The sequence below is a fragment of the Rhincodon typus genome, chromosome 2, assembly GCF_021869965.1.
Source record: "Rhincodon typus isolate 14 chromosome 2, sRhiTyp1.1, whole genome shotgun sequence".
In the NCBI taxonomy this organism is placed as follows: Eukaryota; Metazoa; Chordata; class Chondrichthyes; order Orectolobiformes; family Rhincodontidae; genus Rhincodon; species Rhincodon typus.
The window spans coordinates 143,245,722-143,263,544 of record NC_063333.1 but is presented as its reverse complement, the minus strand read 5'-3'; the positions used below and the strand labels follow the sequence as shown (position 1 = coordinate 143,263,544).

Genomic DNA, 17,823 nt, shown 5'->3' with positions numbered 1-17,823 from the left:
TTACACAACAGTTAACATACAGACAAAAAAAAATTAGGTTAATTGCAACTCCACTGAAGCACTTAACGAAATAGTATGTATACGAACAACTACTAATTAACTGCTCCAATATAGTGACATCCCATAAACACATCCTTGGCAAAGGCAAGTTCAGTAAAATAAATTGTCTCTCAAGCAGAGAACCCCAGCTTTTAGCTGTAACAGAGAGAGGAATAAGAGCTTCTACATTCAGTTTCAACACCCTAGCAACGACAGAAAGCTGAAACTAAAAATTCTGGTTCTGGTGGAGCTTGACCCCACCCATTCAGGTTGCTTCTATTGTTCCAACTTTTTTTTAAAAACACAAGGCCTCACAAGCTGTTTACTTTAATGACTTTGAACAGGCTGCTTGTTACCTCTGTCTCAAATTTTTTTCTTAAAAACAGGAAAAATACACCCTTTAAAGCCAGAGTATTGTGACAAAAGGATATTATTGAATTGGAAAGGGTGCAGAAAAGATTTACAAGGATATTATGGGGACAGGAGGGTTTGAGTTATAAGGAGAGGTTGGATAGACTGAGACTTTTTTACTGGAGTGTAGGAGGTTGAAGGTTGACCTTATAGAGGTTTATAAAAATCATGAGTGGCATAAATAAGCTCTTTTCCCGAGGGTAGGGGAGTTCAAAACTAGACAGCATAATTTTAAAAGGTGACAGAAGAAAGACTGAAAAGGGACCCAAGGGGCAACAAACCACAGAGGGTGGTTTGTATGTGGAATGAACTACCAGAGGAAGAAGTAAATGCAGATACAGTTACAAAACCTACAACATATTTAGATATGTACATGAATAGGAAAGGTTTAGAAGATATGGGCCAAACGCAAGCAAATGGGACTAGTTTCGTTTGGGAAACCTGGTTGACATGGACAAATTGGTCCAAAAGGTCTGTTTCTATGTTGTATGACTCTATGACTATGGCAACTTTACCTTTTACCTAACATGTACAGTGTATTACAAATGTAAGTTAAATTTATTTTGTGAGCATAAAGTTGTTTAAAGACTACATTGCTGTAGGCAATCATTTCATGTGCCAGCATGAACTAGCTTGTGAAAGGCATCTGATTTTCTGGTCACCATCATTTGACATTCCCCGAGAATGAGATGAATGAAGATTTTACTTCAAGGCTTCAACACTTGCGCTGTAACATTCTTTTGGTAATACTGCATTGAATACAGTGCAAGAATGTGATTATTTGTGCTCTGATACAGCACAGGTTAACTCAATTATTTAATAGGTAAGTTGCTTAATAGGGGAAGACTCTATTCCTAACAATATATAATTAAGCGGAGATGAGAACTGTTGTATAATTTATTCTTTGCAGCAAAATTGCAACTTTTCAAACATTTCACAGGAATCTGTGTATCTTACTAAATGGGACACATCCCACGCATGACGAAGTATTCCAAGTCAATATATTTTCATGTTAAATGCTGCATTTGACTTGGCTCGTATTTCATTAAGAAAGCTATTTTCAATCTTGAGATGGAGGGGTTCCAGGCCTTTTTCTCCCCTCAAATCAGCCTGCTTTTCTCAATCAAAGTTCAGGCTTACTGCATGTAACAATCACCTGAATGTCTGTACTACAAACTCTGGGATTTTTGGATTATGAATAGTTAAAAAGCAGGTAATTATTTTCATTCTCATTCTCATGAGGTATGCTGCCTGGGCAAAATTGTGTATAATTTTGCACTACACATGCTCAGTTCAGGTTCTGAACAAGTGTAAATACTGTTCTGTAACCTGCCAAAGCAACTTATTCTTTCTTCTGTGCAATGAGATGTCCGATGAACCCCTCTCTGCATTTCATTCCAACAATGTAGGCAACATCAGAAAGCAAGCAATTATGCACATAACAATGGCAAAAATCTTATGAAAAGTAAACACAATCCTGTTTTCCTTATAAGAGATAAATACCAGTAGATAGTCATCTTGGCCTCCTCCAGACGTTCCAGCATCTTAGAAGTCAGTTGTCAGCAAGTTCAATTCACTCCACATGATATCAAGGAACGGTTGGAAGTATTGATTACTGCAAAGGCTACGGGCCCTGACAATATTCTGGCAAAAGCACTGAAGATTTGTGCTCCAGAACTTGCCACGCCCCTAGCCAAGCTCTTCCAGTACAGCTACAACAAGGACATCTACCCGACAGAATGCTCAGGTATGTGCTGTACACAAAAATGAGAAATCCAATCCAGCCTATTCTCGATTATCAGTAAAGTGATGGAAAGTGTCATCAACATCAAGCAGCATGTGTTCAGCAATACCCTGCTCAGTGACACCCAGTTTGGGTTCCACCATGGCCATTCAGATCCTGACCTCATTATAGTCTTGGTTCAAATATGGACAAAAGAACTGAATTTCAGAGGTGAGGTGAGAGTGACAGCCCTTGACATGAAGGCTGCATTTGACCGAATGTAACATCAAGGGGTCCTAGTAAAATCGAAATCAATGGGTATCGGGGACAAACTCTCTGGTGGAGTCATACCTAGAACATAGGAAGACGGATGTGATTGTTGCAGGTCAGTCATCTCAGCTCCGAGGACATCTCTGTAGGAGTTTCTCAGGGTAGTATCCTCGGCCCAACCATCTTCAGCTGCTTGATCAATGACCTTTCCTCCATCATAAGGTGAAAACTGGGGATGCTCACTGATGTTTGCACAATTTTCAGCACCATTTGCGACTCCTCAGATACTTAAGCAGTCCATGTTCAAATGCAATAAGATCGAGACAATATCCAGGCTTGCGCTGGAAAGTGGCAAAAACATTCACATCACACAAATGCCAGGCAATGGCTACTTTCAACAGGAGACAATCTGTCCCCGCTTGACATTCAATGGCATTACATCACTGAGTTGGGGGGGGGTTTAGAATGTTATCATTTACCAGAAACTGACCCAAACCGGCCAAATAAACACAATGGCTACAAGAGCAGGTCAGAACCTTGGTATCCTGCAGTCTGTAACTCAAGTCCTAACTCCTCAAAGTTTGTCCACCATCCAGAAGGCACAAGTCAGGAATATGATGGAATACTCTCCACTTGTCTGGATGCGTGTAGCTCTAACAACACTCAAGCTCAAAACCATCTAGGACAAAGCAGGCCATCTGATTGGCACCATAACCACAACCATCCATTCCCTCCATCACCAACAGACATTAGCAGCAGTGTGTACCATCTACAAGCTACACTGCAGAAATTCACCAAAGCTCCTGAGACAGCACCTTCCAAATCCACAAACATTTCATGCAGACAGACAAGGGCAGCAGATACGTGGGAACACCACCACCTGCATGCTCTCCTCTGAGTCACTCACCAATCTGACTTGGAAATATATCACTATTCCTTCAGTGTCGCTGGGTCGAAATCCTTTCCCTAACAGCACTATGGGTCAAGATACAGCACAAGGACTGCAGTGGTTCAGGAAGGCAGCCCACCACCACCTTCTCAAGGACAATTAAGGATAGGTAATAAATGCTGGCCTAGTTACCAATGCCCGATTAGCTCAGCTGGTTGGATGCAAAGGGATGCTGACACAGCATGGATTCAGTTCAGACACCAGCTGTGCTCACCATGAAGGATTCGCCTTCTTTACCTCACCCCTTGCCCGAGGCATGGAGACCGTCAGGTTAAACTCACTACCAGTCGCCTCTCTCTGTGAAAGAGCAGCCCTCTGGGACTACAGCAACTTCACTTTATGTTATAATCATGACTACACATCAACATTTGTGTATTGCTGCAACCAGTCAGCAACCTGCATTTTTTTTTTTAGGCGGTATAATTTTTTTTTCCACGTTGCTTTTCATTTATTTCAATAGAATTTCCATCATGTTTCTACAGCAGCAGCGTCAACAACAGGCAGCTGAGGGATAAATGAAGGACTCAAAGACTACTGAATTTTTAACTTGGATCAGAGATAGTAGGAATTGCAGATGCTGGAGAATCCGAGACAACAAGGTGCAGAGCTGGATGAACACAGCAGGCCAAGCAGCATCATAGGAGCAGAAAGGCTGACGTTTCGGGCCTAGACCCTTCATCTTCCTTTGTTTTCTAGTTTAAACTAAGAAAGACTTTAATGTTAACTATTACCTTATTTTTCTACTTATTCTATGAACGCAATACTTAACTTTTTAACTGTTTCTCTTATTACTTTGTACCTACATTTTTTGTACCTAAGAAGCACCATGTGTAGCGGCATTACACATTTTTCACTGTACTCCTGTACTTGAGTACACATGACAGTAAAATTAAAAAAAACTAAATATGTTGGGAAGATGCCCAGATATTTAGCCCAGTAACTGAACATACAGCACAGGATAGGTTCTTGAGAAGCAAAAGGAACCTTAAGGTGGCTTTGAGTCACAAAAACAGAAATTCTTCAAAAATAAAAACCGAAAGAACTGCGGATGCTGGAAATCAGAAACTAAAACAAAAATTGCTGGAAAAGCTCTGCAGGTCTGGCAGCATCTGCGGAGAGAAATCAGAGTTAATGTTTCAGGTCCAATGACCCTTCCTCAAAACTGATAATCGCTAGGAAGATGTTGGTTTATATGCAGAAGATAGGATGGGGAGGGGTAAGGAGTAAACAACAGAACCCAAAGAGAGAGAAGAACAATTGGACAAAGGAGTCGATAATGATCAGGCAGGGAGGGTGAATAGCTATTCTGGGGACTGTTAGTAGCTAACAATGGATTGTGTGCAATAGCAGACTATGTGATAACAAGGCCTGGTGTGTGGGAGTTGACGTAAACACGTGGGAGAGCCTCATGCTCTAAAGTTATTCAACTTGATATTGAATCCAGAAGGCTGCAGAGTTGCCAAGTGGAAAATGAGGTGCTGTTATTCCAGCTTGCGTGGGAGCACTGCAGCAAGCCTGAGAGAGAGATGTTGGCCAAGGAACAAGGTGGTGTGTTGAAGTGGCAGGCAACTGGAAGCTTTCTTGGCCAAGATCTCGTTCTCTCAGGCTTGCTGCAGTGCTCCAGCGAAGCTCAGCGCAAGCTGGAAGAACAGAACCTAATTTTCCACTTGGGAACCCTGCTGCCTTCTGGCTCAATATAGAGTTCAACAACTTTAGGGCTTGAGGCGCTCCCATGTCCTTACCCCAACCTCTACACACAAGGCCTTGTTATCACACAGTCTGCCATTACACACAACTCATTGTTAACCGCTAACAGTTCCCATTAGCAGCTATTCATCCTCGTAGCCTGATTCCTATCCAGTTCTTTGTCTGTTTGACTGTTTTTCTCTCTTTAAGCTCTATCTCCACCTATCATTCACTCCTTACCCGCACCCCCCCACCCTATCTTCTGCATAAAAACCAACATTTCCTAGCTACCATCAACTCTGAGGAAGGGTCACTGGACCTGAAATGTTAACTCTGATTTCTCTCCACAGATGCCGCCAGACCTGCTGAGCTTTTCTAGCGACTTCTGTTTTAATTGCTAGAAAATCTCAACAGTTGTGGCAGCATCTGTAGAGAGAAATCAAGTTAATGTATTGGGTCCAGTGACCCTTCTTCAGAATACTTAGTCAGTCAATTAGGTTTTGAGTCACTTAAGCTATTTTGAAATGCATTAATGTAGGAAACATAGCAGCCAATTTGTAGACAAGATCTCACAATATACTAATATCCAGATAGTCCACCAGAGTGATGTTGGTTGCAAGTTAAGCACCAGGGAGAACTGTCCTGCTCTTCTTCAAATTTTTAATGTCCTGAGAGGGCAGACAGGTCCTAATTTCATGTGTCATCCAAAAATTGACAACAGTGCACCATGCGGTCCGTTGGCCTAGATTTTGTACTAAAATCCTGGAGAGGAAAGAGGAAATTGAAACCTTGGTCTTTTGACTCAGAGATGAGAGTGCCAAAAACTTCCTAATACACGTGCAACGGTTTGGATGTTGCCCCTCACATGCAGCAGTAAAACTGACTAATAAGTCCAAAAGGGCAGCTAAAAGTCATGTGGACATAACACAGAGAAGTTGCGGTTTTGGTTTTGACATTGACACCCTAGAAGCAGTGAGACATCCATATCGCAGTTCTACCCATTTGCTCATCCCTGCAGACAACCTGCGATTTTGAGTCCTGAGCTTTGTTTAACTCCCAGTGGTGACAGCCTCAGGCTGTGTGTGAGATGCTGACAGCAGCTGTAGATCAAGGAAAACCCTAAAGCTTTCTATAGGTGATCAAGGAAAACCCTAAAGCTTTCTATAGGTATGTCAGGAATAAAAGAATGACTAGAGTAAGATTGGGGCCGGTCAAGGACAGTAGTGGGAAGTTGTGCGTGGAGTCCGAAGAGATAGGAGAGGTGCTAAATGAATATTTTTCGTCAGTATTCACACAGGAAAAAGACAATGTAGTCGAGGAGAATACTGAGATACAGTCTATTAGACTAGACGGGATTGAGGTTCATAAGGAGGAGGTGTTAGCAATTCTGGAAGGTGTGAAAATAGATAAGTCCCCTGGGCCGGATGGGATTTATCCTAGGATTCTCTGGGAAGCTAGAGAGGAGATTGCAGAGCCTTTGGCTTTGATCTTTATGTCGTCATTGTCTTCAGGAATAGTGCCAGAAGACTGGAGACTAGCAAATGTTGTCCCCTTGTTCAAGAAGGGGAGTAGAGACAACCCTGGTAATTATAGACCAGTGAGCCTTACTTCGGTTGTGGGTAAAGTGTTGGAAAGGATTATAAGAGATAGGATTTATAATCATCTAGAAAGGAATAATTTGATTAGGGATAGTCAACACGGTTTTGTGACGGGTAGGTCGTGCCTCACAAACCTTATTGAGTTCTTCAGGAAGGTGACCAAACAGGTGGATGAGGGTAAAGCGGTTGATGTGGTGTATTTGGACTTCAGTAAAGCATTTGATAAGGTTCCCCATGGTAGGCTATTGCAGAAAATACGGAGGCATGGGATTGAGGGTGATTTAGCGGTTTGGATCAGAAATTGGCTAGCTGTAAGAAGACAGAGGGTGGTGGTTGATGGGAAATGTTCATCCTGGAGTTCAGTTACTAGTGGTGTACCTCAAGGATCTGTTTTGGGGCCACTGCTGTTTGTCATTTTTATAAATGACCTGGATGAGGGCGTAGAAGGATGGGTTAGTAAATTTGCAGATGACACCAAAGTCGGTGGAGTTGTGGATAGTGCGGAAGGATGTTGCAGGTTACAGAGGGACATAGATAAGCTGCAGAGCTGGGCTGAGAGGTGGCAAATGGAGTTTAATGCGGAAAAGTGTGAGGTGATTCACTTTGGAAGGAGTAACAGGAATACAGAGTACTGGGCTAATGGTAAGATTCTTGGTAGTGTGGATGAGCAGAAAGATCTCGGTGTCCATGTGCATCGATCACTGAAAGTTGCCACCCAGGTTGATAGCGTTGTTAAGAAGGCGTACAGTATGTTAGGTTTTATTGGTAGAGGGATTGAGTTTCGGAGCCATGAGGTCATGTTGCAGCTGTACAAAACTCTGGTGCTGCCGCACTTGGAGTATTGCGTACAGTTCTGGTCACCGCATTATAGGAAGGATGTGGAAGCATTGGAAAGGGTGCAGAGGAGATTTACCAGGATGTTGCCTGGTATGGAGGGAAGGTCTTATGAGGAAAGGCTGAGGGTTTTGAGGCTGTTTTCGTTAGAGAGAAGAAGGTGAAGAGGTGACTTCATAGAGACATACAAGATGATCAGAGGATTAGATAGGGTGGACAGTGGGAGCCTTTTTCCTCGGATGGTGATGGCTAGCACGAGGGGACATAGCTTTAAATTGAGGGGTGATAGATATAGGACAGATGTCAGAGGTAGGTTCTTTACTCAGAGAGTAGTAAGGGCGTGGAATGCCCTGCCTGCAAAAATAGTAGACTCGCCCACTTTAAGGGCATTTAAATGGTCATTGGATAAACATATGGATGATAATGGAATAGTTTAGGTTAGATGGGCTTCAGATTGGTTTCACAGGTCGGCGCAACATCGAGGGCCGAAGGGCCTGTACTGCGCTGTAATGTTCTATGTTCTATGTTCTATGGGTAGGATGCTGCTGGAGATGGGGATCAGTAGGAAAGTAGGGAATGGAGCAGATGCCAGCATTGTGGTAATGTCACTAGGCCAGTGATCCACCCCAACCCTCTGGGGCAGGCATTCAAATTCCCTGATGGCACGATGTGGAACTTGAACTCAATAAATAAATGTCAAATTGAAAACTGGTGTCAGAAATGGTGACCATGACAACTATTGTCAATTCTCTGTAAAATCCAATGTAAATCTCTGTAATTCACCAATGCCCCTTGGGGAGAAAAAAAAAATCTGCTGTCTTTACCTGGTCAGGTGTAGTCTTCTGGCCTATGTGACTCCTGACCCACACAAATGTGGTTCGTTCTTAACTGCCTTCTAAAACAGCTCACCAAGCCATTCAATTCGTGGAAAACTAGAACGGGCAGAAAAAGCCAGGTCTCCCAGTGACACCCACATTTCACGAAAGAACACAGGGAACATAAATAGAAGGGAAATGCAGCAGCCCTCAGTATTTCTGTGTAGGTTACACAAGCTGCCTGTGAAATTTTCATATTTAAATGTTGTTTCCAGCATAGGCCCAATCTAGAACTCTACCACGTGACCAATGGGGTTCATATGTAGGTCACGGGACATCCCATTTGCTTTTTAAACGGGCCTGGAAGAGGGGTTCCATCCAAGTAACCATGGGCCCATGTTGGGGAAGAGGAAAATTGCCGCATCCAGACAGAATGGGAGTGGAAAACTTTTCCTGCAATTTTTAGGGGCGTTGAGTGGGGGAGGGCCCGGATTATACTGGCCTGAGTTGATGGGTGCAAGCTGAAAGGTATGTTTAACCGTACACCTTTTTTTTCAGTAATTTCAAAAGTTCATATGTTTTAAAGGGTTAAGAAAAGTACTACATAAATACCAGTCTTTTTTTTTTAAAAAAATGTACATCTTACATTAGACAATGACTGCAACTAATTTATGAGTCTACGATTCTGGAGTTACCACATAAGCCGACTCAAATAACAGCAGCAACATCCTACAGCTCATCAGCAGATTTACAATAATAATTCAGACAGATACGTATGCATACAACAGGTTCTGAAGTAGCTCAGAGATTTAACCTTCAATCCTAGAAATGCAAATATTTTAGAACTCCAATCTCAGTGGGTACATTCTTCATCAAACAGTTGAGAAGGAAAATGCTTTTGGTTACTTTTCTTGTGATTTATTTAAATGTAATATTTTATTGTACTACTGAATTGCAGAATGGTTACAGCATAGGAGGAGCCATGTGGTCCATCAGTTTGTGCCAGTTCTCGAAGAGAAATTCCCAAATTCTGCTTTGCTGCCTTTACTCTGTGGTCCTTCTAGTCTTTCCCTGCAGATACTTGGCCAATTCTCTTTTGAAAGCCATTACTGAATCAGCTTCATCACATTCACAGACAATGGAGCCCAGTTCCTAACCAGCCACTGCATAAAGAAAATTCCTTCTGGTGTCACTGTTTCTTTACGCCAATCACCTTAAGTCAGTATACTCTAGTTCTTGATCCTTTTGCCAATGGAAATACTCTGTTCTCATCCACTCTGTACAGATTCATGATTTTGAACACCTCTACCAAATCTCCTCCCAATCTTTTACGAGGAGGAGAGCCCCTGCTTCTTCAATTTATCCACGTAACAAAATCTTCTCATTCCTGGAACCATTCTTGTGAAGCCTTACTGCACAATATTCCAGTTGAGGCTGAACTATAATGTTTTGAAGCTTATTGTAACTTTCTTGCTTTTATCTTTTAAAGTGAACTGCCTCTAGTTCAGACCTTTTCAGGCTAGCCTCCACCTCAAGAATTACATAAGATTTACAACACATTAACAGGCCATTCAGCCCAAACAGTCCTTCTGCTCCACTTCAGCCTTCATCCATTTTTCCTCATTAAAATCCATCATAACCCTCTATTCCCTTCTTCCTCAAATGCTTCCCTACTTCCTCCTTAAAATGTGTCTATATAACGATTTGCTTTAACCACTCCCCAGATTCATAGCTTTGTGTTTCCCACCTTTTAAGAAATAGCAGTATTGAATGTTAAGTGCAGATATGGCTGGTGACGCAAATATTTTTGGTAAGATTTTCATCTTAGCTGCATTACATTTTCTCTCCTACAGTTGGGTTTGAACATGAAGCTCAATCACATCATGACAACCCACTGGCCAGAAGTTTCTCAGATTTGCCTCCTTTCATTGCAAGACGTGGTTCGGATCATGGTGCAAATCTCATTCATGTTGGTAAACAGGACCCCGTAATTCTTAAGTACTGACAGTGCAAACCAGGACAATACAAGGTGTTTGCTAGCTGTTAGAGCAGGGTAAGCAACTGAAGGACAATGAAACTGAAAACCCCTCCTCATTTGAGGTTGAGGTATGTGATCAGGTAAACGGTGAACAATTCTCTGAAGACAGAGCCCAGGTTGAGGCAGTGTCTGACTGCTCGGAGGCCCAGACAGCAATAAACTGGTGGGTTGATGTTGAGGCAGTAAACATACATGTTCCATTATTTTCTGCACACAAACATTGAGGGCCCATGACTTTACAGAGTTGGAGATCAATCGGAGAAAGTTGAGGGGTACGTTACAAATAGCCCCCTTCTTGTAGCCCTCTGATGATTCTTTGCAAGATACAAACGTTCTTCTTTGGCTCACACCAACTCGAACACCTTTCTAAAAGCTTACGCTGAGTTAAGAGGTATGTAACGCAGACATCCCACTTGATAGACTGCTCAGTTTATTCTGACACTCTTCTGTTACTCAAAGGGTCAAATGGTCTGTTTTTGATCCTACATTCTGCGTTTCAATGATCCCTTTTAGTCTGAAGATCTATATCTAACTCCTTCTTGAGAACGTTCAACATTTTGGCCTCAACCACTTTCTGTCACAGAGAATGCCAAAGGCTCACCACTCTGTGCGTGACGACATTTCTCCTCATCTCATGTGACTAGCCCACATCCTTAAACTGTGACCCTTAGTTCTGGACTCCCCAGTAATCAGGAACGTTCTTCCTGTCTTCACCCTGTCTAATCCTGTTAAAACATTAAAAGGTTTCCAATAGACCCCCCCGCCCCCTCATTCCTCTGAATTCCTGTGAAGATAGTCCTGACCAATCCAGAGTCTCTTCGTACATGAGTCCTGCCACCCTAGGTAAACCTTTGCTGCACTCCCTCCATTGCCAGAACATCTTTCCTCAGGTAAGGAAACTTAAACTGCACTCAATATTCCAGATGTGGTCTCACCAAAGCCCTGTACAACAGCAGCAAGATACCTCTGCACCTGTACTCGAATCGTCTTGCTATGAAGGGTAATATAACCTTTGCTCACCCCAACAGGCGATAGGCACTTTGCATAATGCAGGGAAGGAGTTGGAGGTCTCCTGTCTGGGACTGTCTGACCTCAGGTGACCGCTGTCAATGGTAGCAGGAAACAATGCTTAAGAATGGCTTGGAAGCTTAAATAAGAGGATAGGGTGTATGTGGAATGGACAAGAGGAGGAACGTTCCTCCCAATCCTACATTAAAGGAACAGGACCTTCCAGCTTCAGACATGGGTGATGCTGTTCTTGGCTGCATTGATTTCTTGGTGTTTAAATGCCCTGCAGGACTGCCTGAGCACTTCTTCGTTTGAGTTGGTAAGCCATTCTTTTAAGAGGTGGAGATGAGATAAATGCACACTGACATTGGATTTGAAAATGTTCTTCTTTAAAACATTATATTTCATGCCTCTTGGCATAAAAATTTTCTTTCTTTTGACACCTAGTGTCTTAGGTGTATTTCTGCGAATATTTATACATTTCCTGTTGCTCACTGACCTTCTACAGTTCCCCTCTTTACTAATATCACGATAAATAGAAAGAAATGGCGTTTGTCTTTGTCTCCCTGTTTCAATTCTATTGATGAACCAAGTTATACATTTTTGAAGGTTTTGTTTCGTAATTCGGAAAAACGGTCATCTGAGACAGTTGAGTGAAATCTCTTTGTCGTCATCGTGATGTGTGGCCGCTGCGAGAGATTGTTTAAGTGATAGAGAAGGTTGCTAAAAAATTGGCAATAACGGTTGAAACAGATACCTGATGAATATTATCCAAAAAGTTGATTCGAAAGAGTTACTCAGCATTCTCAGTCTCTTAACTCCTAAAGTCTGCACTGAGGTATTGTAATGACTTTCATTAGTCGTTAAAACAGCACCAGCTGAGAACATGTTCTTAACGGTTAAGTCCAGGAATTACCCTGCAAATCAATTAAAAACGAAACAGCGTGCCTGTGGTGTTTGACAGCAGTAACTGTGCGTGATGGATCACCGAGTGCCAGACCCAAAGTGATCGGAATAAAATCTGAAACAAGTTGTTTTGGCTGAGTAAAGACTGGAAAACCTGCCAACTTCAGTCTTGCTTTGCTGCTTGATTACTTACTGAAGTGATACCATTTTTGTTTCAAAAAGAGTTTGTGCTCAATCCACTGGTACATCAGGGAATCCAGTAAGTGCATATTGACAGACTCGTGTTCGATTTAAAAACACGTGAATGTCTGCAAAATTTCTATTTCTTTTTATAAAGCCATGTCATGAATCCACCATCTACTGAATCATTAAATGCAGTGTTCAGCCTGAAGGTCTATTTATTTATCCTTCAGTTAATTAAAAACTAACAGGATGAGTCTTAGGGCCAAACACAATCCTTCTGAGTGTTTTAAGTTAACAATCGACTTTTATTTTCAGTGTCACTGCAGAGCTTATATGATCAATGTTGAATTATTAGCAGTGCTGAATGAATCTTAAATTATTGGGTGCAGTTCTTCTAGAATTAAATTGAAGGTTAACGTGCCCTATTCTGGGAGAGATGAATCAAGCTTTAGCTCTTCTTTTCAATTGGATTAGAGAGAGAAGGGACAACACCAAGATTCAGAAACTGGGAGCATAGTGGCTGAATTAGCAACTCAATGGAAGGTTGAGAAGAAACCAGTTGTCAGGGCAGCAAAAACAAAAAAGGGGTGTTTCCTGAGGGAACACAGAATAGGATGGGGTCACAGATAGTAGAGTGGGACTAAGATATGATAAGATTAGGAAGCCGGATCAAGCGTTTTGGTGTTGACACATGGAGCTACTAGTGGAAGTTTGAAATGACAATAATGTTGCAAATATTGCTTGAGAAAACACAGATTGTATCACAGTTAAAGTTTGTGGGAAATTAAAGTATTGAAGTCTGGCTGAAGAAATCTTGAGGAAGCCAATCCTTGAGGCGATGGAAACATTCTCTAATTCCATCACCAAAAAGAGAGTGTGTCGGGATAAATTAAGCTGTTGATCTAGTGGAATATCCATATTAAAGCCCTTCTTAACTCAGTTTCAGCTTTTAGAAAGTTAATTGAAAGGTTAGGATTAGGATTGGGGTTAGAAAGTTTAGGGGTTTGCAACGTTTTGCTCCAGATGAGTAACAAAACATCAAAGGATTACCGATAATTTTTTGTAGGATATGGTACACAGTTATTAACCAATAATATTAATGAAACATATCTATCTTAAACGGATTATTTGTTCCTTGCCGCTACTATACACATGCTGTATTTATTTTGAATACTGTAAAGGTCATGATGAATCCTCCATGAACATATAAAGTTGGTTACACACAGGAATTGGAAATTGTAAGCCTATATGCATTGAGGACTTGTAATCTACTGTGACTCTCTGTATCAAAACAGTACACAAGGGCAATAGAATGTCTAGAATTTTCCTTTGATACAGCTCCTTTAATGGAATAAAATCTATCAAGGTGCTTCACAGAAGCATTATAAAACAAAACATGAGCTACATAAGGATCTACCAGGTAAATAACCAAAAGCTCGGTCAATGAGGTAAATATTAAGGAGCATTGTAAGAAAGAAAAGCTATGAAGAAAGGTGGAATGGTTTAAGGTGGAAATTTCAGAGCCTGCAACCAAGGCAGCTGAAGGTGTGCCTGCCAATGGTGTGGAAATAATGGTGAGGGATACTTAAGAGACCAGAATTTGACAAGTGGAGATATCAAAGGGTTTTGGGGCTGGAAAAGATTACAAAGTTAAAGAGGACTGAGGCCATTGAAAAATTTGAAAATAAGTTTAGAATTTAAAAAAATAATGAGCCAGAAGCCAATATAGGTTACTGAGCACAGGGGTGAGGGAGAATTAAACTTTGTACAAGTTAGGCTATGGGCAGCAGAATTTTTGAAACTCTAAGCTTCTGGTGATCAATGTGGGAAGCGGGTCAGCAGTGTGTACATAATATTAAAATAATCAAGTGTAGAGAGGTGACAAGGGCACAGTTGAGGATATCAGCAGCTGAGCTTGGGCAGGGACAGTGTCAGAAGACAAGACATTAAAGAGGTGGAGGTAGGCAATAGGAGAGATGGCATAAGATGCTGATTTTGGAGTCAGATCCCACATGGTAGTTGTAAGCCATCTTGTTCAGCCTCAGTTAGTTGCCCAGGAGGGGGATAAAGTTGCTGCTGGGAAATGGGGAAGAGAGAAGACAATGGCTTCAGTCTTTCATCTACTGAATGGGAAGAAATGTCAGCCCATATATGTTGGATAAGCAGTGCTGCAGTGGAGGGGTCAAGAGCGACATGATGGTGAAGTAGAACTGGGTATTGTTAACATACCTGTGGAAACTGACAAGCACGTCAGTTTAATAAAGTCTTGTTCTTACATTAAAAATTAAATAACTTGAGCAAAGAGGCCACTATTCAGAGAACAAATATATTTTCATATCAAATTCAAATCATATGTAAAATAAAATCAAAATAAGCTTTACTGGATCTGAATGATCAATCATATAAAGCAAACTGTCACCACTGAAATAGTAGAAACTGCAGATGCTGGAGAATCCGAGATAACAAGATGTAGCATTTTCTGAAGAAGGGTCTAGGCCCGAAACGTCAGCGTTCCTGCTCCTCTGATGCTGCTTGGCCTGCTGTGTTCATCCAGCTCTACACCTTGTTATCTCTGTTACCACTGAAAATGTTGTCCACTGTATAATCATAAGTTAAAAGTACTTACGATTCCATGCAATCATAGCATAAATTCATTGCCTTACAATTGACATCAATTCTCAAAGAGCTGAAATGGTTGTATTCACGTTGAAAAATAAATGCGGCAATAAACACAAAGGACTTGAAATGATAGAAGCATCTTTGATGCCCTCATGATGTTTCGAAGCACTTCACAGCTGATGAAGTACTTTTGAAGTGTAGTCACTGTTGCAACGTGTTGCAGTCAATTTTGTTTACAGCACGGTCCCATAACGTGCAATGAGATAGCTGACCAGGTAATTTTCTATCAGTCCCCATTTTGAGTAACCCAATCCCTCAGTTCCTATGGGTCACCACCTCACAGGTCTCTCCCCCACCTCCATTTGTATCTCTTTTCTCCCCCTCTCCACTTCGTTCTCAGATATTACTAAGGGGTCACAACAATTTTTAATCCTCAAAATAGGGTCACAGTAGCAGAGCGTGTTTGGGAAGCACTGTCTTTAGCATAAAGATAGACCTGGTTAGATATATATTATCCCAAAATAGCGACTCACAACTAAGAACTTCCAAGTAAGAAGAAAAGAATGACCCATTAGCAAACTGATTCAAAATGTAGCCATCAGTCTCAGTAAGTTCCCACCAAGTAAGTTAAGTGCCTATAACCCTCAACATGCTCCGGAGATACAGAAGAAACATTTTATTTAGATTTGGTAGTTTTATTGCATTAGGCATGAACACAAAGCATTTTAATAAGTGCCGTGCAAAATATATAGAAATAAGAGGACAGGTTTCCAGTTTTAGCAATGAAATTCTCAGATGATAAAATACGTGAAAGTGCTGTAAAAGAGAGAGCACAAACAGCAAATGTATAAAGACCTTATCAACATAACCTGTTGTGACAATGCAGGTTTACAGACTAGATAAGCAAGCAAGGAGTGATAAAAGTGCAAATCAAAGCTCAGTCCACAAGGCCATTGAGTCATACAGCACGGAAACTAATCCCACCTGACTGTGCTTGGCCCCTATCCCTCCAAACCTTTCCTATTCACGTAGGTATCCAAAATGGCTTTTAAACATTGCAACTGCACCCACATTCACCACTTCCTCTGGAAGTCCATTCCACACACGAACGACTGTCAGTGCAAAAATATTGCCCGTCATGTCTAGATGCTGCAGAATTGAGAGTTGCACATTTGATGAATAATGGATTTACTGAATATGTCCTGTCCTGCCTGCAGGACAGATGTAGCAGAGGTGGTGGCACAATGGGATACAGTCGGAAGGGAGTCGCTCCGAACGAGTCCTCAACATTGACTCTGGACCCCACAAAGTCTCACAGGGCCCCAGCATACAAGTCTTCTGTCATTTGGCTCACACCACACGATATCAAGAAATGATTGGTGGCACTGGATGCTGCAAAGACCATGGGCCCCGGCAACATTCCGGCAATATTACTGAAGACTTGTGCTCCAGAACTTGCCACGATCTTAGCCAAGCTCTTCCTGTACAGTTACAACACTGGTATCTACCCAGCAATGTGGAAAATTGCCCAGTTATGCCCTGTACATAAAAAGCAGAACAAATCCAACCCAACTAATTAATGCCCCATCAGTCTACTCTTAATCATCAGTAAAGTAATGGAAGGTGTCATTAATAGTGCTATCAAGCAGCACCTGCTCAGTGATACCCAGTTTGGGTTCCACCAGGGCCACTCAGACTTGTTTCAAACATAGGCAGAAGTGCCGAGGTGAGGGGAGAGTGACAACCCTCAACATCAGGTTTTTGACCGAGTGTGACATTGAGGAGCGCTAACAAAACTGGAACCAATGGGAATCATGGGGCATACTCCTGCTGGTTGGAGTCATACCTTCCACGTAGGAAGATGGTTGCGGTTGTTGGAGGTTAGTCACCTTAGCTCCATGACATCTCTGCAGGAGTTGCCAGAGTCCTAAGCTCAACTATCTTTAGCTGCTACCCTCCATCATAAAGTCAGAAGTCAGATGTTCACCAATGATTGCACAATGTTCATCACCTTTGCAACACCTCAAACACTAAAGCAGTCCATGTTCAAACGCAACAAGATCTGGACAATTTCCAGGCTTAGGCTGATAAGTGGCAAGTAATATTCACACCACACAAATGCCACCAATCACTATCTCCAAATAAGACAGAATGTAACCACTGTCGTTGACATTCAATGGCATTACCATCACTGAATCCCCTACTATCAGCATCCTGGGGGTTACCATTGACCAGAAACTCAACCGGACTCACCACAGGGGCTACAAAAGCAGGTCAGAGGCTAGGAATACTGCATCGAGTAATTCAACTCCTGACTCCTCAAAGCCTGTCCACCATCGACAAGGCATAAGTCAGGAGCGTGATAGAATACTCCCCACTTGCCCGGATGTGTGCGGCTCCAACACCACAAGCAGCTTGACACCATCCAGGACAAACTGCCCATTTTATTGGCGCTGCATCCCCACCCTCCATCACTAATGCTCAGCAGCAGCAATGTGTACTATCTACAAGATACACTGCAGGAATTCACCAAAGATCCTCAGACAGCACCTTCAAAACCTATGACCACTTCCATCTAGAAGGACAAGGTCACCAGATACACGGGAACGCAATCAATTGCAAGTTTCCCTCCAAGCCATTCACCATCTGACTTGAAAATATATTGTCATTCCTTCACTGTTGCTGGATCAAAATACTGGAATTCCCTTCCTAACGGCATTATGAGGCTACTGATAGCACATTGC

At 42.0% G+C, this 17,823-nt stretch overlaps 1 protein-coding gene across 1 annotated transcript in view; it reads right to left on the bottom strand.

Annotated features, from left to right (window-relative positions):
- The window catches only part of mrpl3 (mitochondrial ribosomal protein L3), a 54,607-nt gene that overhangs the window by 18,950 nt on the left and 17,834 nt on the right, over positions 1–17,823 (bottom strand). The gene's annotated exons all lie outside the window — the stretch shown is intronic.